We start from the raw sequence: 26,629 nt of genomic DNA on the forward strand, positions 1-26,629 counted from the left end.
TACCTAGGAGTGGAATTTCTGGATCATATGGTTAATTCTATATACTTTTTTAAAGATTTTTATTTATTTATTTGACAGAGACAGCCAGCGAGAGAGGGAACACAAGCAGGGGGAGTGGGAGAGGAAGAAGCAGGCTCATAGCAGAGGAGCCTGATGTGGGGCTCGATCCCAGAACGCCGGGATCACGCCCTGAGCCGAAGGCAGACGCTTAACCGCTGTGCCACCCAGGCGCCCCGGTTAATTCTATATTTTAACCTCTTGAAGAACTGCCAAGTTATTCCCAAAGCACAATTTTACATTCCTACCACTGGGGTATGAGGGTTCCTATTTCTCCACATTCTCACTAATGCTTGTTATTGTCCATGCCATCCTAGTGGGTACAAAATGGTGTCTCATCATGGTTTTGATTTACATTTCCCTAATGACAAATGATGTTGATCATCTTCTCATGTGCTTATTGGCTGTTTGTATATCTTCTTCGGAGAAATCTCTCTTCAAATCCTTTGTCCATTTTTAAATTATCTTATCTTTTTATTGTGGAATTGTAAGAATTGTTTATATATTTCGAATACAAGTTCTTATCAGATATGATTTTCAAATATTTCCCCCATTCTATAGGTTGTCTTTTCACTTTCTTTTTTCTCCCCACATTCTTCCTGTTTATTCCATATCAGTTACTGTGGAGGATGAAATCTGATTGTGAACAGATTGAAAGAAAAAAATACATATAATTAAAAAAAAAGTTTTTATTTAAATAATCTCTATACCCAATGTGGGGCTTGAACTCATGACCCCAAGATGAAGAGTCTTATGCTCTTCTGACTGAGCCAGCCAAGTGCCCCAAAAACATACAGTTTCACACAATATCTAGGTATCAAGTCAGATAGGTATACAGGTACAATAAGATACAGAACACGATGAAGGAAACTGAGCCTGCTAAGGCTTTAGAGCATGGAGGGCTTAAGAACATCATCATTTATGTTAACAAAATCCAAGTGCTTTGAAAAACCAACACCAGGTCATTCTCAGATGTCTTTCATTTCAAGGACAAGTTCTGATGTGGAGTGCCATGATTCTGCAGATTTCTGGCTCCCTGCTAGTCCCTTTGTGGATAAACTGCTTTCTCTCTTACTTCTTTAAGGTGTGCTTACAGGAGCAGCATAGGCTGCAGGATGAGAGAGTCCCTCAAGAAGCACAGGTAGGGAGGAGGCAGGATCACAGCAGGATCAGGAGGGTCTATTGCTGCTAACCTCACTGTGGGGGATTAAGGTAGCTGCCTCCTGAACCCACAGCCTGACCTAAGCAGGGCAGCCCATCTCCATCCTCCATCCTTCTGTCGGTAATACCTGTCACCCTTGCCAGACTTCCCCTGCCTCAAGGTGAGTTCACCTTAAAGGCTGAATGTAAAAGTGTGAGTCTGGGGCCGAAGACACCAACAAAGGGTCCCCCAGTTAGAGGTCTGGTCCCAGTAGAAGGCTGCTACTGCACTCTGGCAACCACAGCACTGAGGAATGTGGCCTACTGTTGTCAGAAAAGCTGGAAATCCAGATTTGTATATGAGCCCCCAATTCCAAAATGTTGCAATTTATTCATGTTCTAGCAAAAACATTTTCAGGAATGATGTAAGTGGGTAAAAATAAGAGCCAAATCAGGCAGACTGTGGATTGTGGCCCCACAAACCCTGCTGCCTGCTTGCATCCTGTCTTAATTTCCACATCAAATCCTTTTGAGGCACATGAATCTGAACTTTTGGGGTCTTAGCTCTTTACAGGACATTTTTGGGATTTTTTTTTTTTAAGCCTAAAATAATCTATCTTCATTATTTTCTTCAGGATATTTTTCAGTCTTAAGCTAAAAGGATACTTAACTTGGGGCAGTCCTTCTCTAATGTTAAAATATTCCAGTTGCACAGTATTACAAAGATAGCACCCAATCAAACTGACTGAGGAAGCTACCAACAAATAGGGGGTAAAGAATTCTGAAAACCAAAGTAGTAACTGAGAAGCAGAGTGGTTTTCCTCTAGTGTCTCTGATACCCACATTCAGCTGCTCCTCCCGCCTTGGGCAGCTGATTGGACCTGCCTCCCAGCCTTCTCGACCTTTACCACTTGATGTCGCAGGTGACGGCAGGGAGCCCTGGGCCTGGTACATTGTGTGCAGGACTTCCTGGACTGCAGGGGAGTTGGCCCTGTTCAGCCACTCCTGGTATAGCTCCTGCATGTGGGCGCTGGTCTAGAGGGCTGCACAGGGATGTCAGCGTCGACGCCTTCTGACACAGTAGCACCTTGTCTGCATGCCCATCCTTGGTCTGGGCTTGGCCTCAGTAATTTAAACATCCACTGGTCCACAAAGTGGTATGGCAACTTGCCTTCCATCTGACACAGCAGCACCTTTTCTGCATGCCCTTCCTTGGTCTGGGCTTCGCCTCAGTAATTTAAACATCCACTGGTCCATGAAGTGGTATGGCAACTTGCCTTTCTCCAACTTCAGAACCACATCCTGGATGTTTTGAAAGCAGTACACAGCAGCAAAGCATAACAGAACTTCCCCATTCTTTTCAAGGGTGACCTTCTGGAAGTCTTTGTTCTTCAGGGTGTGGCAGGTGACATCCTCATTAAACAGCTGCTTGGCCACGTGTCTGAAGATGTGCGCCAGGTACCTGCTGGAGCTGGCTCCGTCATGGTCGGTGCCTCACCTTCTCCTTCAGGCCTCCAGAGTGTACATGGTAGTGTCTTTTCACCAAGAGGTCACTTTGCTCCATTATCTGAACAATTTCACTTGAGGTTAATATGCAGTCAGTCAGCACCCCAGGAACCATTTGAAGCTGTGGGAAAATCTTCTTGGAGGGCCTTCAGTTTATTATCATAGCAGATGCCACAATAATGTGGAATATCTTGTCTGAGGACAGGTTCTACTGTCTGGTGAAGTAATCCTTCACCAAAGAGCCTATGATCTGCTGGGGAGACTTGGTGGTGTAGAGGTCAGGGGGAGCGATAGGGTGGCCCAGCACATGTTCCAAGTATGGGACCCATCCTGGACAGGTGGATGTGAGCTTGGATAACACTGGCTCTTCCTCACTGTGCTGGTGGCATCGAGGAACAGATTCTTTCTGACTCTCCACGATGCTGAAATCCCCAGCTATTGTTGTATCAAAGACAGTGCACACACCAAGATTTTGAGGAAGACACAGAGTCTTCTGGATGCATTAATCACACTGAGGCAGAATTTAGCAGCAAAATAAGGCAGAGACTGTGGACACACTGACACTGCCAGCACCTTGTGCTGTGAGATATCACATTTCTTATTAAGGTTCAGAATCAAAAGAAGTCCTTGGTGTCCTGCTGGGAAACCTGGATCACTTCCTCCACAGTCACACAGATGTGACACACCAATTACTCAGAAATATCTAGGCATCAGCCAACTTATGCAATTCTCTCTTCTTCCACATGTGGTGCTCACACTTCATCTGTAGTGGGGCAGGTTGGGGGCCAAGACTTGGCCTGAGAGGAGCACCAGGAGATGCGGCCTTTTCACTTTCTTGGTAGTGTTCTTTGAAGCATAAAAATTTTTAATTTTGATGAAGTATAATTTATCTATTTTTTTCCTTTGGTTGGTTGTGCTCTCGGTGTCACATCCAAGAAACCATTGCTATGCCATGAAGATTTATGGCTATGTTTTTTTTGAGTTTTAGTTTTAGCTCTTACATTTAGATCTTTGATTCATCTCAACATTTGTATATGTACAGGGGTCCAAGTTCATTCTTTTCCATATTTTCCCAGCATCATTTTTTGAAAAGACTATTCTTTCCCCTATTTAATTTTCTTGGCACCTTTGTCAAAAGTCAATTGACTATAAATGTAATGTATGAACTCTGAATTACATCTCACTGATATATATATATGTTCTTGGCAGTACAGCTGTGTTGATTACTGTAGTTTTAAGTTTTGAAATCAGGAAGTCCAAGTTTTTCCAATCTTTATGCAATTTCTTATTGTTTTGTTACATTGATTGGGACCTTCAACATAACCCTGAATAGAAGTGGTGAGAGCAAACATTCTTGTCTTTTGTTTTTCATGACCTTAGAAGAAGATTTAATATTCCACCACTACATTTCTCAAAGATGATTGTTGTTATACTGAGGAAGTTCTCTTCTATACTTAACTTGCTTTAAGTTTTTTTTTTTTTAACATGAATGGGTTTGAATTTTGTCAGATGCTTTTTCTGCATCTACTGAGACCATCATTTTGTTTTTCTCTTCCATTCTGTTAATGTGGAGAATTACACTGACTTCTCAATGTTAAACCACGCTTTCCTCAGCATCTTATCCTTTATATTGCAAGGTTCAATTTGCCAATATTTCACTAAGAAGTTTAAAATCTATATTCATGAGGGATATGGGTTTGTAATTTTCCTGTAGAATGTCCTGGTCAAGTTTTGATATCAAGATTATATTGGCCTCATAAAATGAGTTTGGAAGTGTTCATTCCTGCTCTGTTCTCTGAAATATATAGGATTAGTATTTTATCTTCTTTAAAAGTCTGATAAAATTTACTGGTGAAGCCATCTGGCCCTGGAGTTTTCTTTGTGGGAAAGTTTTTGATTAGAAATTCCATTTCTTTAATAGATATGCGTCCATTTAGCTTTTCTTTTCCTTCTTGTGTCACTTGTTTGTATTTTTTCAGGAATTTGTCCATTTCACTTAAGTTGTCAAATTTATTGGCATAAAGTTGTTGAACTATCCCTTTAATATCTGTATAATTCATTAGCATTTTGACTGCATTAAAAGTAAAATTTCTGCATACAAAAACAAAATAGATGACAAATAATGAATCAGGGGAAAAATATATAACATATGGCAGAAAATGATATATATTGTAGAAGCAAACAGTCTAGTGACAGAAAGAAGGAAGTATAATTCAGTGTGACAAATACCAGGAGAGGTACACAGAGAACAACACATAGGATGGATACAGTGGCCAATTTAGGAAGTCAGAATCATAATATCCAAGTGATGAGTTACATTTGCTAACTTGAGGTAAATTAATATATTTATTTAATAAAATACATAAAATATAAATATATAAAAATATATAAAAATATAAAATTAATATAATCAAATTTTGGGTGCTTAAAAAGCTGAGAATTTAGCTCTCAGATATAATTATTTCACATTGGTTGTCTACCTATGGGCATCTACAGTCAACTGGCTCCCCTTTCACTGGCATATCTTTAATTAAAAATAAAAGTTTTTTTTTTGTAAAAATGATACAGACATTATAAGAAAATTCAAATGAGATTAAAAAAAAGTCCAAAAGACAAAATAAAAATCACTTGCATTTTTGCCAACATCCTTCCAGATCTTTTTGTACATTTATATACACATATATATTCATGTCAAGAAGATTCTGTTCTTGCTGATTTATATTCTACTTTTATGGGGGGGACCTATATACTATGAAAGTATTTTCATGTAAATAAAGATTTTCATCATTGTGATTAATAGCTTACGGGTATTACATTGTGCACATGCACTGTAATTTAACTAGCATCCTAGTGATGGCACTTTTATTGTTTCTAAAAACACTTATTACAAAAAAATGGAGTGAGGAACATTCATATGAATGTTTTGTTATTTTCCTTAGAATAAATAGACTAGGAAATGAGATTTTGGGGCAAAGGCTAATGAAATTTTGGTAAATTTGGTAAATAAGATTGTCCCAATTTCAACCTTAACACCAATGGTGCACAATATAATTGTTAACCCCATATCCCTATGTACCCTGAGGGACAAAAAGGATCTGTTTGGAATGTTGAACATTTTTTCATTTAATTAGATGTTTGTTTTTATTGGTTTAAAAATGTCCTATTGATTTCCTTTGCTAATTTTATTGTGGTATTTTTAAAATTGATACTTTTTTAAAAATTATATATATAGAGAGAGAGCGTGCATGCGTGTGCATTGAGTGTGGGGGGGAGGGGCAGAGGGAGAGGGGCAAATGGAGAGGGAGAGAGAATCTTAAGCAGACTCTGCGCTGAGCACAGAGCCCATGAAAGGCTCAATTTCACAACCCTGAGATCACGATCTGAGCTAAAGCCAAGAGTGGGATGCTTAACCGACTGCATCACCTAGGTGCCCATTAAGATTGATATTCTATGAGCTCTTCATATATTAGGAATATTTTTCCTTCTTTTTCCACATGATATAAATGTATTTTCCACTGGTTCATTATTTGTGTATAGAAGATTACAACGTGTATGTAGAAGAGGATTACAATCTTCATGTGGTTAATGTTTTTTACTAATTTTTTTCTGTTATGGTTTCTGGTTCTTGTTTCATACTTAGCAAAGGCCTTTCTCAGCTCGGGATTATAAAGATACTCTCCTTGATTTTCTTGTAGTGTTTTTATGGCTTAATTCTTTACATTTTTGAAATTTTTTGATTCATCTGGTATTTGAGAAAAGAGATTAAAAGCCTGTCTCCATTGGTTTGTTATTTCTCACATAATCTTTTTCCCACTTAGCAGTGATTTGTAGCATACAGTTTACTGATTACCACCAAGACTTCTGGAGTCCAGTTCTCCTGGCTTCAACACTTACCAGTAATGGCTCTAGGTAATGTTGTAAAGTCAAATAATTGCACCTGTCTTAGGGTTAAATAATATAACCTGAAAAAGTGTTCTGATTTTTGATACCTAAATGCTCAGCAAATGTGAGCTGCTGGGTGGTGCAGTCGAATAAGCATCCCATTCTTGGTTTTAGCTCAGATCGTTATCTCAGGGTTGTGAAATTGAGCCCTTCAATGGGCTCTGTGCTCAGAGCAGAGTCTGCTCACATAATGGCTCTGGGTAATGTAAAGTCAGATAATAATTGCACCTGTCTTAGGGTTAAATAATAGAGCCTGAAAAAGTGCTCTGGTATTTGATACCTAAATGCTCAGCAAATGTGAGCTACTATTATTAAACACTTGTACATGGCACAGCAGTTTGTTTCTGGATTCTATATTCTGTTCACTGATACTACCTCCCACATCTTTGTAATCCACGTGTTGACACTCCATTACCCAACTCATTGTCTCATGGAATGACTCCTCTTTCCTCATTTCAACAAAAAAAGTCCTATCTCAGTTGCCTTTCTAATTATAGCTACAGCCTAGGTAAAAAAATAAGCTCTGCTTCACAATGCAATGAGAACCAAAACCCCAAACCAAGACACTGAACAAACGTAGGAAAGGAAGAGTGCCTATTTCTTCTATCACCTATTCTTAGAGACTGAAACTACATTTCAACCCTTGGCATATAACTAATGCTCTCAAAAACTAGTACCTTCTCTTCCAACTCTAGTTTACAACCTTGAGATAAATAGTTCACAATGTTATCCCCAGTGGGCCCTGACTGTGGAGCAGGACTCAAGGGGCGGGGAAGGATTCACCCCGGGCCCTGGTCCTGACCTGGTCGGTTCCTCCTGGCAAGCTGAGCTGACTCCCCGCTCGGGAGCTCATGCCCCCAGGCTGACGTCGCAGGCAGCCGACTCCAGGACCCATTAAACGTGCATAATCGGGGAAGAAGTCAGCGGCAGGAGACCTCCTCGGAGCCCTCAAAGAGTTGAGTGTGCGAAGAGTCGGCAGAGGGAAGCGCGAAAAGGGAGAAAATCCCCTAGAAACATAGCGCGGCGAGGGGGCGAGGGAGACCGGCTTCCCGCTCAACCACACACTTCAGTCTGGCTGGTTGAAACAAGCGCCCGTTTTCGGCTTGGGGGATCTCTGCGTCCCCCCGGTGCTCTGTCGCAGTGCCGCCTCGACCCGGCGTTCCCGCCATCTTCCGACGCTGCTCCCGCCTCAGTTCGGCTCGCCTCCTCCCTCTAACGGCTGCTGACCGCAGCCGGCGTCCGCGGCGTCGGTGACGTAAGCGTAGGGGCGGGACTTCCTGCTTCGCGCGCCCTTAGGGCTCGGGACCTGGGCTGCGCTCGGCTTGAGGGGCGGTGGGCGGCGGGCTGAGGGCGAAGGGTAGCGTGTTGGCCCGTGGGCCGCCACTGGGCTGCCTCGCTACCCTGAGAAAGCCCGTCCGCCGAGGTGGAGCGAAGTTCTTCTCTCCACCTCCGCCCTTTCCGCCCTCGGAGCTCTCCTGGGAAACCTCACATTTCCGTGGAGTCGGGAGTCCGAGGGGCGCGCTTGGCCGTCCTTTTCCTGCTCCTTCTCGTCAGCCTGCGCCGCGAGCGGCTGCCGGCCGGGCCAGCACCCCGCGTGTGGAACCGCATCCCTTAGCCCCAATGCCGGTGCGAGAAAAGTTGAGTGGGTGCCCGTGGTTGGAGCTTTGCAGGCGTTCCCCGGTGGCCAGTGCGGCCACACCACCGGGCGCTGTTAAGTTTTATGTGCTCAAGTTGCAAGGACTGTGTGCGAGTCTGGTACGTAACCTCTTTTTATGGGGACGCTGTCTTGTCCGTAGTTTTGGAATGCTCCCCTTTGCTTTACAACTTGCCCTTGACTTTTTTGTTACTTTCCCCGTAAAGGAATTGGAGAGGGTGTTAGAAACGTAGGCTGTGAGACGTGCTCTGTAGCCACTTAAGTGCACGTGAAACTTTTTATGGAGTTTTTTTTTAATCCTTTTTTTTTTTTTTTAAGTTTGTATATGTAAGTAATCTCTACACCCAGTGCGGGGCTCGAACTCACCACCCCGAGATTAAGAGTCGCATGCTCCTGGGACTGAGCCAGGCTGGCGCCCCTTTTTGGAGTTTTTTGGTGCACTCCAGTGCGATGCGTGTGTAGCTAGTTTACTAACTGGCTGAACGTGTGGTACCACAGTTTAATTTGTGATGAAAAAGCTATGCAACCAATTTCCATGACCCTGCAAACAATTTTAATACTGATACTGGCAGTCATTTCAGAGATAACGTCTAGACTATGTAAATGAATGCCTGGCTTAAATGGACATTTTGATAAATCCTTACCAGCTTTTGACCATAATAAATGGGTACTTAGCGCTTCAGAATGCCCACTGCCAAGTATTTTTAAAGTTTTAAGTTACAGTTATATGAGTTTTAATTATGAAGCTGTTTCAGTAAAATCTCAGAGATGTCTAGAATGGCAAGAAACTTGTTCTTAATTTCTTATATATGTTATAGTTGATAGTATTTAGACTATGAGCACAGAATACTTGAGATCTAAAACTGAGTAAGTTGTTAAAGCAGTGCTTCTGTTACCAAGCAACATCTCCGTAAACAAGTCTAATATTCAACTATCATATAATTAAGTGTAACTATCCTACAATTATCTGGATTCAGAATTCTGTAAATTCATGGGTTTAGCCTGTAGGTGGTTACAGTTAATACGCACCTTCTGTGCTGAAGTTTGATTTCAAACTCATTTTGTGTGGAATTACTAGAATGTTTTGAGTTTCAGTGTCATACAGGACTCTCCAGAGAGTTGCAAATGGATTTGGGTTACCCTTTGGTTATATAGGACAGTATATGTCTGGTATTCTTTCTTTCGAATATTTTCTAACCAGATGAAGTGTGCAGGCTATATTCAGGAATTTTTCAAATAATAGAATAATACCAATTTAGGGTTACATAGCGCAGTGCGGGATTGAAACACTATCCGCAAGTGGTTTTTAAGTGGTTTTGGTCGAGCCAATAACCTCATTCTTTCTCCACCCATTGAACCCTTATTGACATAATTTGTATGACTGTATGTCAAGTAGTTTTCAGAGCACTTTTTCAGGATTTTTTTGAGTGCTATAACCTTTCAAGTATGTAAGAAATGAAGTGAGAACATTTGAGACACTGTGAGACTGAATGACTTCTTTGAAATCAAACTATTGGTAATGGGAATTGGAACTTGAAGTTGCATGTCTTAACTGCATTGCAAAAATCCGTTGACTTCGTTTTAGTTCCCTCCCCCTTTTTCTTTTCCATATGCTGATATTGAAGTAATGAAATATTCAAGAGTTGGGCAAGACAAGCAGAGAAGAAAAATCAAGAATGACTCATGTATGATAAAATTCTTAGTAATCAGAAGTCAGCATTTTGTCATGGGAAGTTCTAATTCAAGAAGTTTAGAAGAATGAAATCTTAACAGAAAGATTAGTTAATTGTCATAATTCTTTGTGTGTTTTCTAGGTACTGTCTTTGCCTAAAGTAATTGAGTTTTATTTTAATTTTGTCATAATGTATTTAAGTTCAGTAATTTTGTCAAACTGTCTAATCTGTGTGTACTTTTAGGGCATGTGTGTATGTATCTGTAAAAAATTTCCTGAAGTATTCTTTCCTACTGAGTAAAGTTCACATTTCTTAATCCGAACTCTTCGAAATCTCCTCTCGCTCTGCCATTTCATGTTCATGTTCTTAATAGAAAAACTGTTCTGTGTCCAGACTGATTTCCTCACTATCCTCTAAACCTACCATGTGCTTCCTCCCTTTCTTCCAAGTCTTCATGTCATTCTGCCTGCCTGACCTGATTTCTTCCCTTCTTTCCTAAAATCTGAATTGCACGTTTTCTATAAAGTTCAATTCCGCCATAATCTCTGTAGGGGAGGAAAAGTTCTCTACCATTTTAGTGTCTCCAGCTGGCCTAAGAGTTAAATTGACATAAAACAGATTAACAGAGAAAAGCATACAAGTTAAAAAAAATTTTATATGTACTTGGCGGCCTTCACAGGAGAATGAAGACTTGAAGTAACCAGAGTGGAAAGCTTTTATACCTTTTAGATAAACAAATTTGTGTAAAAAAGACAAAGGGTTTTGTGCTGAGTAGTAAATTGTGGAGAAGTGACTAGGAAAATAAAGATTAGTTTAATAAGGCTTGTTTGTACAGATTTCTTGCTTTGATTCCCCATCTCTGGTGATAAGAATAGTCTTTACTTCTGGTACGGGGTTTTTTTTCCTTCTGGAATTTTTATCTTCTGTTTTCAGGAAGAAAAAGGAGGGTCAGAGTGCCCCTTTTGCACCTGCTGTTTCTTAAGTACTTTTAACTCTAATTAGTACACCAGAGTGGCGTATTTCAGGGTAACATGTTTTGAACTCTTTCTTCTCTGAAATCCTATAGGATGTTTTTATTAGCCATTCCCATCTGATACTTTCTTTTTTTTTTAAAGATTTTATTTAGTTAGTTGACAGAGATAGAGACAGCTAGCGAGAGAGGGAACACAAGCAGGGCGAGTGGGAGAGGAAGAAGCAGGCTCATAGCAGAGGAGCCTGATGTGGGGCTCGATCCCATAACGCCGGGATCACGCCCTGAGCCGAAGGCAGACGCTTAACTGCTGCGCCACCCAGGCGCCCCCCATCTGATACTTTCTATTGCATTTTATTTCTGTTTATGCCTCACTTTCCTAACTAGATTGTAAGCTCCTTAAGGGCAGGACACCAGATCTCAATGAGCTGTATCCTTAGTATCTTCCAAATAGAAGTTGCTGAATAAATGTTAGAGATGAGTAACGTGCATTTGTACTTTCCCCCCCTTCCATAGTGTAGTAGAAGTAAAAGAAAATCTTTGAGAGAGTAACTGAGAGAGGAAGGGCAACTGTAAACCATAAGAAAGGGAATTAAAGAGGGAATTCACTGGAATTGGAAGGAAAAATTCTATTCCTAGAAAGTGTGATATTTGAGAATTTCCCATGACAATATCAGCATTAAGAACTCCCTCAGGAATGCTGGCACTACTCTCAAGTGGGCTTGGGGAGTTTGGTCAGTTTCCTGGATCTTCCTTAGTAGAATCTTGATTTTAAAAACACTTCCCCCAACTCTCTCTTCCCTCTACTCCCTTGTATAATCCCTTTCTCCCTATCTCTCCATTTTACCCCATTCCATGTTACTATTTTCCTGGTCAAGACTCATTTATGAATTATGTCAGTACTTTTATTTGGCCCTCATAAAGTAGCAGTTATTTTAAATTTTATATTTTTCCATTGGGGCTGCCTCTATGGGTTATGGAGATCACAGGCTGTATAGTCTAGCTAGTCTAGCTTTTTTGTTGTTGTTGTTAAGCTTAACTGAGACTTAATCCAGTAGTAAAAAAATTAAAGCAGGAAGTGCCCAGTTACTTGCTTTCCATATATTGTAATTTTAAATTTCTTTTTCATTAAAATTCATAGAGTCAGGAGGAACCTAAACCTATCCATTTCCTTTGGGAAAGTGCCTATCACTCTCAAAATATGTCTTTAAATAAATTCTGGGTAATTTTTGTAGTCTTGCTGTAAATCCTGTATCTGCTGCTTATGACAAGGAATTGCTTCATTTAAAGGTATAAAAAAAAAAGAGTCTCAGTATTTTTATAAATCTTGGTTTGAGTCATTTGTTTTTTAGTAAGCTTGCTATCCTAGCTTCTGAGTTGTTGCCGAGTAACACAATTGCAGGATAACGTAGCAACCACTGAAAACGTTAGCAATGGACTATAGGGATTTTCCTGCTAAGTTGAAGTGCTTGTCTTTAGCATTCACATTCAATATGTTTTTCTCATCTGAATCACATTTTGGTTTAAGGCAGACACTGGAGATATTGTTAAAGAGCATACAATATAATTATATATTTTTGGAGTGCTGACAGATTATAACTTGTACATTATTTTTCACATACAGATGTGTGATATATATTGAATTATATGAAGGATATGTGAAGAGACTGGTTAAATTAAAGATTAGTCTATATTGGGCAGAAAAACGATTAAGTAAGAACATCTGAGTTCTCTACAACTGATATAGCCAACAAGAGTTGTGGTGGATGCATTTGAAATGGTTCTTCTCCAAATAATATTTTTATGTTACTTCTGGAGGTTCATGGAAAGCTCAGATAAGTAAGCATGAACTAATAGGCATTATGATTTTGTGGGAAGAGAACTGTGATTCAGGAGATGAAGACTTGACTGAGTTAGTCACATAACCTTTCTTGGCCTGTTTTCTCTTTTGAAAAAAGTTTTTTTTCAGAGGTTGTGTGTTTACAATTTATTTTTCATTTTTTCAAGGTTTATTTATTTTAGAGAGTGTACGTGCACGTGGGGAAGGGATAGGAGAGGGAGAGAGAGTCTAAAGTAGACTCAGTGCTGAGTGCAGAGCCCAACCTGGGGCTCAGTCTCATGACCCTGAGATCACCTGCGCCAAAACCAAGAGTCCGACACTTAACCAACTGTGCCACCCAGGTGCCCTGTATATTTACAATTTAAAGCACATTTTATTTCTCCTGTTCATTGGTTTAGTCGATTTTTGAGTGCCTGTCATGGGTCTTGCACTATACTAGGTACTGGGAGGATTGTGAATAAGGCATAGTGCCAAGTCTCAAGCAGTGCCTGGTGGCAGAAAATGAATGGTTATTTATAATTTATATATAGTTATTTGTAATATAAATTGAAAGTGCTATAAAGATAAATGAGGGCATGTTTTGGTGGCATGTCAGAAGGACACCTGACCTAGAACTGGAAAGAGAACACATTATAATTAAGGAAATGCCAGATTAGAATTATGTAAATATAATCTGAGAGTATACAGAGAAGTATTAAACCTAACCTGGAAGGAGTTCATAAATCAAGTAAAACTGGGGAGAAGTTTCTCTGAATTGGAGTGAGAGTCAGAAGTCATCAGCAATAGTGGTAGTTCAGATCCTGGGTATAGATGGGATTCCTAGGGAGAGTGTGTGGAATCAGAAGAGGGCTGGTGAACATCAGCATGTAATGGGTAGGTGGACAAAGACAGTACGGAGGAAAACCAGAGAAGGGTAGAATCTTGGAAGCCAAAGGAGGAATGCTTATCACATTTCATAGTTTTTTGATTAAATGAAAATTCTCAAGAAACATTGTGTAGCACTATAAATGTAAACCCATCTATACAAAGATACTCTGCAAAGATCTGAACTTGCAAATGGGATAGGTCAAATATTTGGTTAGCATCATAACATAGAGAAAGAGTCTTTGGTTGACCTTTGAACAACATGGGAGATGGGGGCTCCCAAAATTCGACTTGTGATTTTAATTTGCATTTCCCTAAATATAAATGATGTTGCATTTTTCCCTGTGCTTATTATTATTAGCCTTTTATAAGTCATCTTTGGTGGAATTCTATTCAAATCTTTTGCCCATTTTTTTTTTAAGCTGGGTTTTTTTGTCTTATTGAGTTGTAAAAGTTCTTTACATATTCTTGGTTAAAGTCTTATTATTGGAGACATTTACAAAGATTTTCTCCCAATCTGTGGCTTACTTTTTCTTATACTCGTGTCTTTGAAGTACAAAGGTTTTTGATGAAGTCTGGTTTATAATTTTTTCCTTTTATGGTTTATGATTTTGATGATGTGTTTAAGAACTTTTTGCCTGATTCAAGATCACAAAGATTTTCTCCTCTGTTTACCTTTAGCTCCTTCATTTAGATCTAGGATCCATATTGCATTAACATTTGTGATCTATTTTAGATATTTTTTTAAGATTTTATTTGAGAGGTAGAGCAAGCATGCATATGCATGAGTGGGAGAAGGGGCAGGGAGAGGGAGAGGAAGAAGCAGATTCCTCCCTGAGCAGGGGACCTACCTGGGGCTCGATCCCAGGACCCCGGGATCATGACCTGAGCTGAAGGCAGACGCTTAACTGAGCCACCCAGGTGCCCCAAAATTTAAAAATTTTTTTAATGCCAAGTGGATGCCAAGTTGCCCTAGCACTATTTGTTAAAAAGGCTATTCTTTTTCCCTTAAATTATATTGGCACATTTGTAAAAAATCAGTTGTTTATAACATAAGGGTTTATTTCTAGAGCCTCAGTCCTATTTTCTTCATCTATATTCCTGTCTTTACTCCAGTACCACACTGCCTTGATAACAGTAGTGTTATAGTAAGTTTCAAAATGGGTAGTATAGGGGTGGCTGACTGGCTCAGTGGAGCATGCGACTTGATCTTGGGGTTGTGAGTTTGAGCCCCACATTTACTCAGGAAAAATAAATACAAATAAAAATTCAAAGAAGAAAACAAAATGGGTAGTGTAAATCTTTCCAACTTTTTCAAAAGTAATTCTAGATTCTTTCCGTTTACATGTAAAATTTAGGACCCACTTGTCAGTTTCTACAAAAAACATTTGTTGTGATTTGATAAGATTTACATTGAATCCATAGATCAGTGTGGGAAAAATTGCTAACTTAAGAGTCTTCTAATCCGTGAATATGTGATGTCTCTCTATTTATATTTTTAATTTCTCTCAACAATGTTTTTTTAGTTTTCAATATATAATTCTTGCACTTTCATTAAATTCTGAAGAATTGAGAATTTTTGATATTGGGAATAGAATTTTCATAATTTGATTTTTAGATTATAGAAATGCAATTAATTTTTTTTAACAGAGTGCATGGTGGGCTGGGGGGAGGGGCAGAGGGGGAGAGGGAGAGAATTTCAAGCAGCCTCCACACCTAGTGCAGAGCCTAAGGCAGGGCTCAGTCTCAGGACCCCAAGATGATGACCTGCGCTGAAATCAAGAGTCGGTCACTAAACCGACTGAGCCACCCAGGTGCCCCACAGTTGATTTTTAAATATTGTTTCTACATATATGATTATGTCTGATAAGTTCAGATCATTCCAATCTGAATGTTAATACATTCTGTTATTCATTTTTTCTTTGTTGTATGGCCTAGATCGTAAGATGTTGAATAAGCGTGGAGAGTGCTTTGCATTGCTCCTCATCTTCAGGGGAAAGTATGTAGATTTTCACTATTAAGTGTAATGTTAGCTGTAGGTTTTCTGTAGATGCCCTTTATTAGACTGAGGAAATTCCATTTTGCCCTAGTTTGTTGAGTTTTTAATCATGAATGGGTCTTGGATTTTGTCAGATTCCCCCCCCCCCCACATCCAATGAGATAATCATAATGGATTTTATCTTTTATTAATATGGTATATTACATAATTGATTTTTCAGAGGTTAACTCAACGCTGTATTCCTGGGATAAGTTTCACTTAGTCATACTATATAATCTTACATATGTTGCTAAATTTGGTTTTCCTAGATTCTGTTAAGGAATTTCACGTTTATGTTTATGAGGAATATTAGTCTATTGGTATCTTGTGGTGCCTTTGTCCAACTTTGGTATCAGGACGACATTGGCCTTATTGAAGGAGTTGCATGGTGTTTCTCCCTCTCTTTTTTCTGAAATAGTTTCCTAAGAATTGCTATTACTTCTTTAACTATTTGATAGCATTCACCAGTGGAGCTGTATGGGCCTGGGCTTTTCTTTGTGGGAAGGTTTTTAATTACTAATTTAATTTCCTCACTTGTTACGGTTCTATTTGGATTTTCTATTTCTTTTTGAGTTTTAATAACTTGTACGCTTTTAGGAATTAGTCCATTTCATGTTAATTGTCTAATTTGTTGATAAAAAAATCCATATTTTTAAAAGTCTTTTAAATTACTGTAAGGTTGGTAATGATCTCTCATTCTTTATTTTGGTAATTTGTATCTTTTCTGTTTTCTGGTAAATCTAGCCTAAGTATGTCAGCTTTGTTGATTTTTTTTTTTTAAAGAACCAAATTTTGGGGCACCTGAGTGGTGCAGTTGGTTGAGTGTCCAACTCTTGGTTTCAGCTTAGGTCCTGATCTCAGGGTTGTGAAGTTGAGCCCATAGTGTGTTCTCCCCACTCCCTTGTTTCCTAAGGTGGAAGCTTAGATTATTGATTTGTGACCTCTCTTCTTTTCTCATAGTTGTTTAAAGCTGTAAGTTTCTCTCTGAACACTGTTTTAATTACATTCCTTACATTTGATTTTGTTTTTGTTTTCATTCAATTCAAATATATTTAAATTTTCCTTGTGCTTTATTTGACTCATGGGTTATTTAGAAGTTTGTTGTTGAATTTACCAATATTGGGGAGTATTCCTAGATTTCTTTCCATTTTGCATCTCTGATTCTATTGTGATCACATAAGGTACTTTTCATGATTTCAGTATTTTCAAATTTACGGAGACTTGTTTTGTGGCCCAGCATATGGTATATTGGAGTGTTTTATGTGTGTTTGAAGAGAATATGTATTCTGCAGTTTAGGGGTGGAGTGTTTGTCAAGTCCTCTATATCCTTGCAGATTTCCTGTCTTTTTTCTATCAATCATTATACTCTACAACTAATTTTGTTATATTGTCTATTTCTCTCTCAATGATTTTCTTTATTTATTTGAGAGAGAGAGCGTGTGCGTGAGCATGAGCAGGGGGAGGGGGCAGAGGGAGAGGGAGGGGGAGAAGCAGTCTTCCTGCTGAGCAGGGAGCCCAGTGCGGGGCTTGATCCTGGATTCTGGGATCATGACCTGAGCCCCCCCAGGCACCCCTACATTATGTTGTTCTTGATGTCTGCTGGTTTTAAAACCTGGCTTCCTGTGTGTGCATACCTTAGTGTTCAAGGGTTGGTCAGAAGTTGTGTTCAGACAGTTTGAACTAACACAGCTAATGCTTAATACTAATATGGCTAGTACTGCTGATAGATCTGTTTGAGGGTAAGGGAGTGCATTCAGACACAGGTCATTTTCAAGTTTGCCCTTGTTTTTACTTTGCACCAGCCTCTCTTGCCATATGCATAGCTTTGTTGGCCAAGGATGTGTGAGTGGCACGGACCTGCTTCAGTATCCAGTGACAGTCTTAGTTTAACCTGCACTAGTAGTTTAACCTGCACTAGTAGTTTATCAAGCCTCCCCCGCACCACCCTGCCCCAGCTGTTTCAACTTCCACAACTCCTATAAAATGCCCAGCTAGTCTGCCAGTTTGTTTCTTGGCACACAGAGTCCTGCACCCTGGGGCTAAAGGTGCCACTGGCTCTCACTGTAAGGTTATCACAGAAATCTCCGCTTTAACTGATGGTGCATCGAATCAATAGATTACCCTCAAGTAGTGGTGGTGAACCTGCTCTTCACAGTTTGCCTTATGCTTATTAAACTCCTACACTGACAAAGGTAGGGGGAGATGGGAGTAGCTGAAGGTAAGATTGCTGTAGACTCCTGTTGTTCTTACCCAGTTGTTTTCATGAATAAACACCTTTTTTCAGTTTGTTGAATGCCTTTGATTGAATTCCAGATCACTGAAATGGTTGTTGTTTGGCTCTTTTGTGAAGAGGATTTCTCAACCTTTTCATTATCTCATGCTGAAAGTAGGAGGTCTGTTTTTTGTTTGTTTTTAAAGATTTATTTATTCTAGAGAAAGAGGAGAGAGAGAGAGTGAACATGAGTGGGGGAGGGGCAGAGGGAGAGGTGAAAGAGAGAATCTCAAGCAGACTTCCTGCTGAGCACAGAGCCCAACTCAGGGCTCGATCTCATGACCCTGAGATTATGACCTGAGCCAAAATCACAAGTGGGACACTTAACTGACTGAGCCATCTAGGTGCCCTAGGAGGTTGGTTTTTATGATTCTGTGTGAAACTCTCCTCTCAGGAGGATGAAACTTGACCCACTTTTTTTTTTAAAGATTTTTATTTATTTGAGAGCTAGAGAAAGAGCATGAATGGGGGGAGGGGCAGAGGGAGAGGGAGAAGCAGACTCCCTGCTAAGCAGTAAGCCCGCAATGGGGCTTGATTCCAGGACTTGGAGATCATGACCCAAGGCAAAGGTAGACACTCAACTGACTGAGCCACCCAGGCACCCCGACCCATACTTCTTTTATATCACTCATAATCCTTTGTACAATATTAGCCATTTATTAGTTACTTCAAATGTACTTGACTTAAATTCCATGATTTTCCTCAAGCATCAAATTATAAAGCATTTGGGGTTGTAGAATCCCAAGATCTATGCAATTTCTTGCTTTTCCTGTCCTTTTGATAAATGGAAGAAACTGCTTAATATTCATTCAACAAGTGTTTATTGACTACCTGCCAAGTTTCAGGTATTATGTAAGGTTTTGGGGGTATTAAGATGACTAAGACATGATCTTTGATCTCAAGGAGAGTTTAGCCTAGTGCAGGAGATTGGAATACAAATAGCTGATTAGAATATGGTGAAGTAAATAAATTGATATGGATAAATACATGGCGTTATGGAAGAGCTCACAATGACTGTTAACTCGGAATGGATTAGAGGAAAAGAAAAGGAAACATCTAGAAAAGACTTTGAGAAGGAAGTAGTGACTTTAGGGTAAATACCTAATAGTGTAGTTGCTGGGTTGTAGGGTAGCTCTGTTTTCAGCTTTTTGAGGAACCTCTGGAGAGTGGCTGTACCAGCTTGAATTCCCACCAGCTGTGTAAGAGGGTTCCCCTTTTGCCACATCCACACCACCATTTGTTGTTTCCTGACTTACTAATTCTAGCCATTCTGACTGGTGTGAGGTGGTATCTCACTGTGGTTTTGATTTGTATTTTCCTGATGCCAAGTGATGCAGAGCATTTTTTTCATGTGTCTGTTGGCCATTTGGATGTCTTCTTTGGAGAAATGTCTGTTCATGTCTTCTGCCCATTTCTTGATGGGATTCTTCGGTTTTTGAGTGTTGAGTTGGGAACTTCTTTATAGATCTTGGATACTAGCCCTTTATCTGATATGTCATTTGCAAATATCTTCTCCCATTCTGTAGGTTGTGTTTTGGTTTTGTTGACTGTTTCCTTTGCTGTGCAAAAGCTTTTTATCTTGATGAAGTCCCAGTAGTTCTCATGTTTGCCATTGTTTCCCTTGCTTTTGGAGACGTTTCTAGCAAGAAGTTGCTGTGGCCAAGGTCGAAGAGCTTGCTGCCTGTGTTCTCCTCTAGGATTTTGATGGATTCCTGCCTCACGTTTAGGTCTTTCATCCATTTTGAGTCTATTTTTGTGTGTGATGTAAGAAAATGGTCCAGTTTCATTCTTCTGCATGTGGCTGTCCAATTTCCCCAACACAATTTGTTGAAGAGCCTGTCCTTTTTCCATTGGATATTCTTTCCTGCTTTGTCAAAGATTAGTTGACCATAGAGTGGAGGGTCCATTTCTGGATTCTCTGTTCTGTCCCATTGATCTGTGTGTCTGTTTTTGTGCCAGTACCATACTGTCTTGCTGATTACAACTTTGTAATATAGCTTGAAGTCTGGCATTGTGATGCCACCAGTTTTGGTTTTCTTTTTCAACATTCCTCTGGCTCTTCGGGGTCTTTTCTGGTTCCATACAAATTTTAGGATTATTTGTTCCAGCTCTGTGAAAAAAGTTGATGGTATTTTGATAGGGATTGCAATCAGTGTGTAGATTGCTCTAGGTAGCATAGACATTTTCACAGTATTTGTTCTTCCAATCCATGAACATGGAATGTTTTTCCATTTCTTTGTGTCTTCCTCAATTTCTTTCATGAGTGTTCTGTAGTTTTCTGAGTACAGATCCTTTGCCTCTTTGGTTAGGTTTATTCCTAGGTATCTTATGGTTTTGGGTACAATTATAAATGGGACTGAGTCCTTAACTTCTCTTTCTTCTGTCTTGTTAATATATAGGATAGCTACAGATTTTTGTGCATTGATTTTTAAATCCTGCCACTTTGCTGTATTCCTGTGTGAGTTTCAGCAATTTTGTGGGTGGAGTCTTTGGGGTTTTCACATAGAGTATCATGTCATTTTGTTGTCTGATTGCTGAGGCTGGGACTTCTAGTACTATGTTGAACAACAGTGGGTGATAGTGGACATCCCTACTGTGTCCCTGACCTTAGGGGAAGAGCTCTCAGTTTTTCCCCATTGAGACTGCTAGTTGCTGTGGGCTTTTCTTATGTGGCTTTTATGATATTGAGGTATATTCCCTCTATCCCTACAATAGGAAGAGTTTTAATCAAGAAAGGATGCTGTACTTTGTCAAATGCTTTTTCTGCATCTATTAAGATCAGATGGTTCTTGTCCTTTATTTTATTAATGTAGTATGTCATGTTGATTGATTTGTGGATGTTGAACCACCCTTGCAGCCCAGGAATAAATCCCACTTGGTTGTGGTGAATGATCCTTTTAATGTACTGTTGGATCCTATTGGCTAGTGTCTTTGTGGGAATTTTTGCATCCATGTTCATCAGGGATATTGCTCTGTAATTCTGTTTTTTGGTGGGGTCTTTGCTGGTTTTGAAATCAAGGTAATGCGGGCCTCATAGAGTTTGGAAGTTTTCCTTGCATTTCTATTTTTTGAAACAGCTTCAGAAGAATAGGTATTAATTCTTCTTTAAATGTTAGAATTCCCCTGGGAAGCCATCTGGCCCTGGACTCTTCTTTGCTGGGAGATTTTTGATTACTGCTTCAATTTCCTTGCTGGTTATGGGTCTGTTCAGGTTTTCTATTTCTTCCTAGATCAGTTTTGGTAGTTTATAGGTCTCTAATAATGCATCCGTTACTCCAGATCTAATTTGTTGTCATACAGTTGCTCATAATATGTTCTTATAATCGTTCGTATTTCTTCGGTATTGGTTGTGATCTCTTGTCTTTCATTCACGATTTGGGGGGGGGGGGGTCCTTCCTCTTTTCTTTTTGATAAGTCTGGCCAGGGGTTTATCGATCTTATTAATTCTTTGAAAGAACCAGCTCCTAGTTTTGTTGATCTGTTCTCCTGTTCTTTTGGTTTCTATTTCATTGCTTTCTGCTCACATCTTTATTATTTCTCTTCTCCTGTTGGGTTTAGGCTTTATTTGCTGTTGTTTGTCCATCTCCTTTAGGTGTAAGGTTAGGTTGTGTATTTGAGACCTTTCTTATTTCTTGGGAAAGTCTTGTATTGCTATATACTTCCCTCTTAGGACTGCCTTTGCTGCATCCCAAAGATTTTGAACAGTTGTGTTTTCATTTTTACTTGCTTCCATGAATTTTAATTTTTTTTATTTTTTTATTTTTTTTTTTAAAAGAATTTATTTATTTGACAGAGACAGCCAGCAAGAGAGGGAACATAAGCAGGGGGAGTGAGAGAGGAAGAAGCAGGCTCCCAGCAGAGCAACCTGGGATCACGCCCCGGGCTGAAGGCAGATGTTTAACAACTGAGCTACCCAGGCACCCCGCTTCCCTGAATTTTTAAAATTTTTCATTAATTTCCTGGTTGACCCATTCATTCATTAGTAGGATGCTCTGTAGCCACCATGTATTTGAGTTCTTTTCAAATGTGCTCTTGTGATAGAGTTCCAGTTTCAAAGCATCGTGACCTGAAAATAGGCAGGGAATGATCCCAGTCTTTTGGTACCAGTTGAGACCTGATTTGTGACCCAGTATGTGATCTATTCTGGAGAATGTTCCATGTGCACTGGAGAAGAATGTGTATGCTGTTGCTTTAGGATGGAATGCTCTGAATATATCTGTGAAGTCCATCTGGTCCAGTGAGTGTGTCATTCAAAGCCCTTATTTCCTTGTTGATCTTCTGCATAGATGATCTGTCCATTGCAGTGAGGGAGTTGTTAAAGCCCCCTACTATTATTGTATTATTATCTATCGATGTGTTTCTTGATTTTGTTATTAATTGGCTTAAAAGTATTTGGCTGCTCTCATGTTAGGGGCATAAATATTTATAATTGTTAGATATTCTTGTTGGATAGACCCTTTAAGTATGATATAGTGTCCTTCCTCATCTCTTATTACAGTTTTTGGGTTAAAATCTAATTTGTCTCATATAAGGATTGTCATCCCAGCTTTCTTTTGATGTCTGTTAGCATGATAAATTGTTTTCCACCCCCTTACTTTCAATCTGGAGGTGTCTTTGGGTCTAAAATGTGTCTCCTGCAGACAGCATATCAATGGGTCTTAGTTTTTTTTTTTTTTTTTAAAGATTTTATTTATTCAACAGGATAGAGACAGCCAGCGAGAGAGGGAACACAAGCAGGGGGAGTGGGAGAGGAAGAAGCAGGCTCATAGCGGAGGAGCCTGATGTGGGGCTCGATCCCAGAATGCCGGGATCACGCCCTGAGCCGAAGGCAGACGCTTAACCGCTGTGCCACCCAGGCGTCCCAATGGGTCTTAGTTTTTTATCCCATCTGATGGGTCTTGCTTTTTTATCCCATCTGATAGCCTGTGTCTTTTGATTGGGTCATTTAGCCCATTTGTATTCAGAGTAACTATTGAAAGATATGAATTTAGTGCCATTGTATTACCTGTAAAGTGACTGTTACTTTATATTGTCTCTGTTCCTTTCTGGTCAGTATTACTTTTGGGCTGTCTCTTTGCTTAGAGGGTCCTTTTTAATATTTCTTGTAGGGCTGGTTTGGTGACCACAAATTCTTTAAGGTTCTGTTTGTCCTGGAAGCTTTTTATCACTTCTTCTTATTTTGAATGACATGCATAAAGTATTCTTGGCTGCATATTTTTCCTATTTAGCACCCTGACTATATCATACCAGTCCTTTCTGGCCTGCCAGGTCTCTGTGGATAGGTCTGCTGCCAATATAATGTTTGTACCCTTGTAGCTTACCAACCTCTTGTCCCCAGTTGCTTTCAGGATTTTCTCTTTGTCTCTGAGATTTGTAAGTTTCACTATAATATGTTGGGGTGTTGACCTGTTTTTATTGATTTTGAGGGGGGTTCTCTTTGCCTCCTATACTTTGATGCCTGTTCCCTTCCCCAGATTAGGGAAGTTCTCCGCTATAATTTGCTCCAGTACACTTTCTGCCCCCCTCTCTCTTTCCTCTTCTTCTGGGATCCCAATTATTCTAATATTGTTTTGCTTTATGGTATCATTTATCTCTTAAGTTTTCCCCTCATTATTCCAGTAATTGTTTATCTCTTTTTCACTGCTTCTTTATTCTCTATCGTTTGGTCTTCTATATCACTAATTCTCTCTTCTGCCTCATTTATCCACACAGTTAGAGCCTCCATTTTTGATTGCATCTCATTAATAGCCTTTTTTGATTTCAACTTGGTTAGATTTTCATTCTTTTATTTCTCCAGAAAGGGATTCTCTGGTGTCTTCTACAGTTTCTTTAAGCCCAGCTAGTTTCTGTATAATCATTATTCTGAACTCTAGTTCCGACATCTTACTTATGTCTGTACTGATTAGGTCCCTGGCAGTCATAATTGCCTCTTGTTCTTTCTCACTCACTCTTGTTTTTTTAATTTACTTGACAGAGAGAGAGCGAGCGCACAAGCAGCTGCAGGCAGAGGCAGAGGCAGAGGGAGAGGGTGAGGGAGTAACAGACTCTCTGCCGAGCAAGGAGCCTGACGTGGGGCTTCATCCCAGGACCCTGGTATCTTGACCTGAGCCGAAGGCAAAGAATTAACTGACTGAGCCACCCAGGCCTGCCTTCTGTTCTTTTTGAGGTGAGTTTTTCTTTCTTGTCAGTCTGTCCAGAGAAGAATAGATGAACAAGAGAACAAAATACTAAAATGGCAACAACTACCCTGGAGAAACATACACTAAACAAATCAGATGAGACACAAAACTAGGGGGAAAAAAGAGAATGTAATTAGAAAGATGAATGGAATAGAGCAATATACTGGATTCTCTGTGTATTTTGGTCTGTTTTTTTAGAAAACTAGATCCCAAAATTGTAAAGAAAGAAAAACTTATATATGTACAAAAATAAAATTAAATACAATGAAAGGATAGAACGTAACTGTAAAAGTGGAAATTAAAAGACAAGAAAAAACAAAGAGGAAAAAAAACCCAACAATAAAAGAGAAAGAACATAACAGAGCAATATACTATCTCCTGAGTGTAATTTGGTCAGTTTGCTAGAGGAAACTACGTCTCAAAATTGTAATGAAAGAGAAACTTATGTATACAAAAGTTAAATACATTGAAAGGCTAAAATATCAAGATGAAAATTAAAAAAGACTTTATTAACAAAAGAAAGAACCAAAAAAGAAGAAAAAAAACCCCAGCAACAACAAAAAAGTGAATATGATCAGATAGGTGAAAGAACAGAGCCATACACTAGATTTTGGGTGTATTTTGGTTTGAAGAAACTGCATCCCAAAATGGTAAAGAAAGGAAAACTAATATATATATATATATATATATATATATATATATATATATAGAAAGGAAAACTAATATATATATATATATAATGAAGGGATAGAGTGTAAGTGTAAAAATGAAAATTAATAAAGATTTTTAAAAGGAGTTGATAAAATAAATTGGTTGTCAAAGGAAAGAAAAAAAATTAAAGTTGACGTACTGAAGAATCATGGGGAAAAAAGCCATGAATTTATGTGCTGTGTTCCCCTAGCGCTGGAGGTTTGCAGTTCTCTTTGATTGGTATACTTGGTCTTGGCTGGATGTTCTTGCTGATCTTCTGGGGGAGGCCCCTGTAGTGCTGATTCTCAAGTGTCTTTGCCCCGGGGCGGAATTGTACTGCCCTTGCCAGCGGCCTAAGTAATCTGCTCCCATTTGCTCAGTGTGGCTTTTGTTTCCCTAGGCTTTCTGCTCAGTTTTAGGTAATAAGAATGAAAATGGCAGCCTCCCAGTTTCTGTCCCCGGACTCAAAAGCTTGGGCCCCACTCCTCAGCGAGCCCTCACCTGTCTCCCAGTCTCCAGCCACACTTCGTGCTCACTCTCCTGTGACCTTGCGTTTCTATCTCTGGCACACAACCCTGTTAGGAGCTCCAAACCCTGCAGACTCCTGCAGTGCGCTCCCGCCCCCCTCCTCCCAGGGGAGGAAGGGTTTCTCGCTGGTTCTGCTGCTTGTTGGGCTCCTGCTCGAAGAGCAGTGGCCTGACTGTGCTGCAGTTCCCAGTTTATGGCAACCCCGAGTTGAGAGCCCCCTCCTTGGCTCACTCTGCAGGCAGCTTCCCTGCTCAGATGCCTGGGAGCTCGGCCACAGTCAGGCCCGGTTCCACCTCCCACCCCTCCACCCCCTGTCTTCTTGTGACCCCGAGGATCCTGAGACCACACTGTCCCAGCGAGGATTCTGCCCCCTGCGTAGCTGCCTGAGCACCATCCCTCACTGGAGCAGACTTCTAAAAGTTCCGATTTTGTGCTCTGTTGCTTTGTCACTTGTTGGTAGCCCGCTGATGGAGGCTCCACCCCCCAAGGTCTGTCTTTCTATCTTCCCATATATCGCCTCCGATTGACTTCTCTGCACCTCCTACCCTCCAGAAAGTGGTCGCTTAGCTATTCGTAGTGTTGCAGCTATTTTTTTAGATCTCCAGTTGAGTTTGTAGGTGTTAATGATTTGATAGCTATCTAGCTGAATTCCTGGGACCAGACAGAATTAAGGTCTCCTACTCCTCTCCCATCTTGGACTCTCTCCCTATCCATTCACTTCTTGATGAACCTGTGTTTGAGTCTCAGGAAAAAACCTGCTACAAACATTCGTGTAGAAGTCTTCATATGGATATACTCTGATTTCTCTTGGGTGAATACTTACACATGAAATGTCTGGATTGTATGGCAAGTGTCTGACAGTTTCTTAAAAATTAAGTGATTTTCCCATTTTACATTTCCACCAGTAGTTTATAACCATTTCAGTTCTTCTACATTCTAGTCCATACTTTGTAAGATCAGCCTTTTAAGTTTTAACATTTTAATAGGTGTATAGTAGAATTACATTGTATTTTTAGTTTGTATTTCACTAATAACTAATGGTATTTAACATCTTTTCAAGTGTTTACCATTTGTGTATCGTCTTTGACAAAGTGTCCAAATCTTTTGGCCATTTTTTTTGTTGTTAAATTGAGTTGTTTTATTTGGTTTTCTAATTCCTTATGTATTCTGAATGTAAGTCCTTTATCAACATATGATTTATAAATTATTTCTCCAATCTTGTTTATCTTCATTTGCATTATGGTGTCTTTTAAATATGTAAGTTCTTAATTTTGAT

The 26,629-nt window shown here is 39.7% G+C and overlaps 1 protein-coding gene and 1 pseudogene across 3 annotated transcripts in view; one reads left to right on the forward strand and one right to left on the reverse strand.

Moving 5' to 3' along the window:
* Positions 1–731: 731 nt before the first annotated feature.
* LOC113256154 (nuclear prelamin A recognition factor-like) lies at positions 732–4,791 on the reverse strand (annotated as a pseudogene).
* A 1,274-nt stretch (positions 4,792–6,065) lies between these two features.
* The window catches only part of CEP83 (centrosomal protein 83), a 126,424-nt gene continuing 105,860 nt past the window's right edge, over positions 6,066–26,629 (forward strand). For 2 of the 3 annotated variants that reach the window (XM_057316283.1, XM_044384530.3), the window contains exon 1: positions 23,996–24,122. The gene's annotated coding sequence lies outside the window, so the exon portion shown is untranslated. Of the gene's footprint in view, positions 8,401–23,995; positions 24,123–26,629 lie in introns of those variants that run through there. The other variant, XM_026499887.4, reaches the window with a different exon arrangement.

The sequence above is a fragment of the Ursus arctos genome, unplaced genomic scaffold, assembly GCF_023065955.2.
Source record: "Ursus arctos isolate Adak ecotype North America unplaced genomic scaffold, UrsArc2.0 scaffold_21, whole genome shotgun sequence".
Classification (NCBI taxonomy): Eukaryota; Metazoa; Chordata; class Mammalia; order Carnivora; family Ursidae; genus Ursus; species Ursus arctos.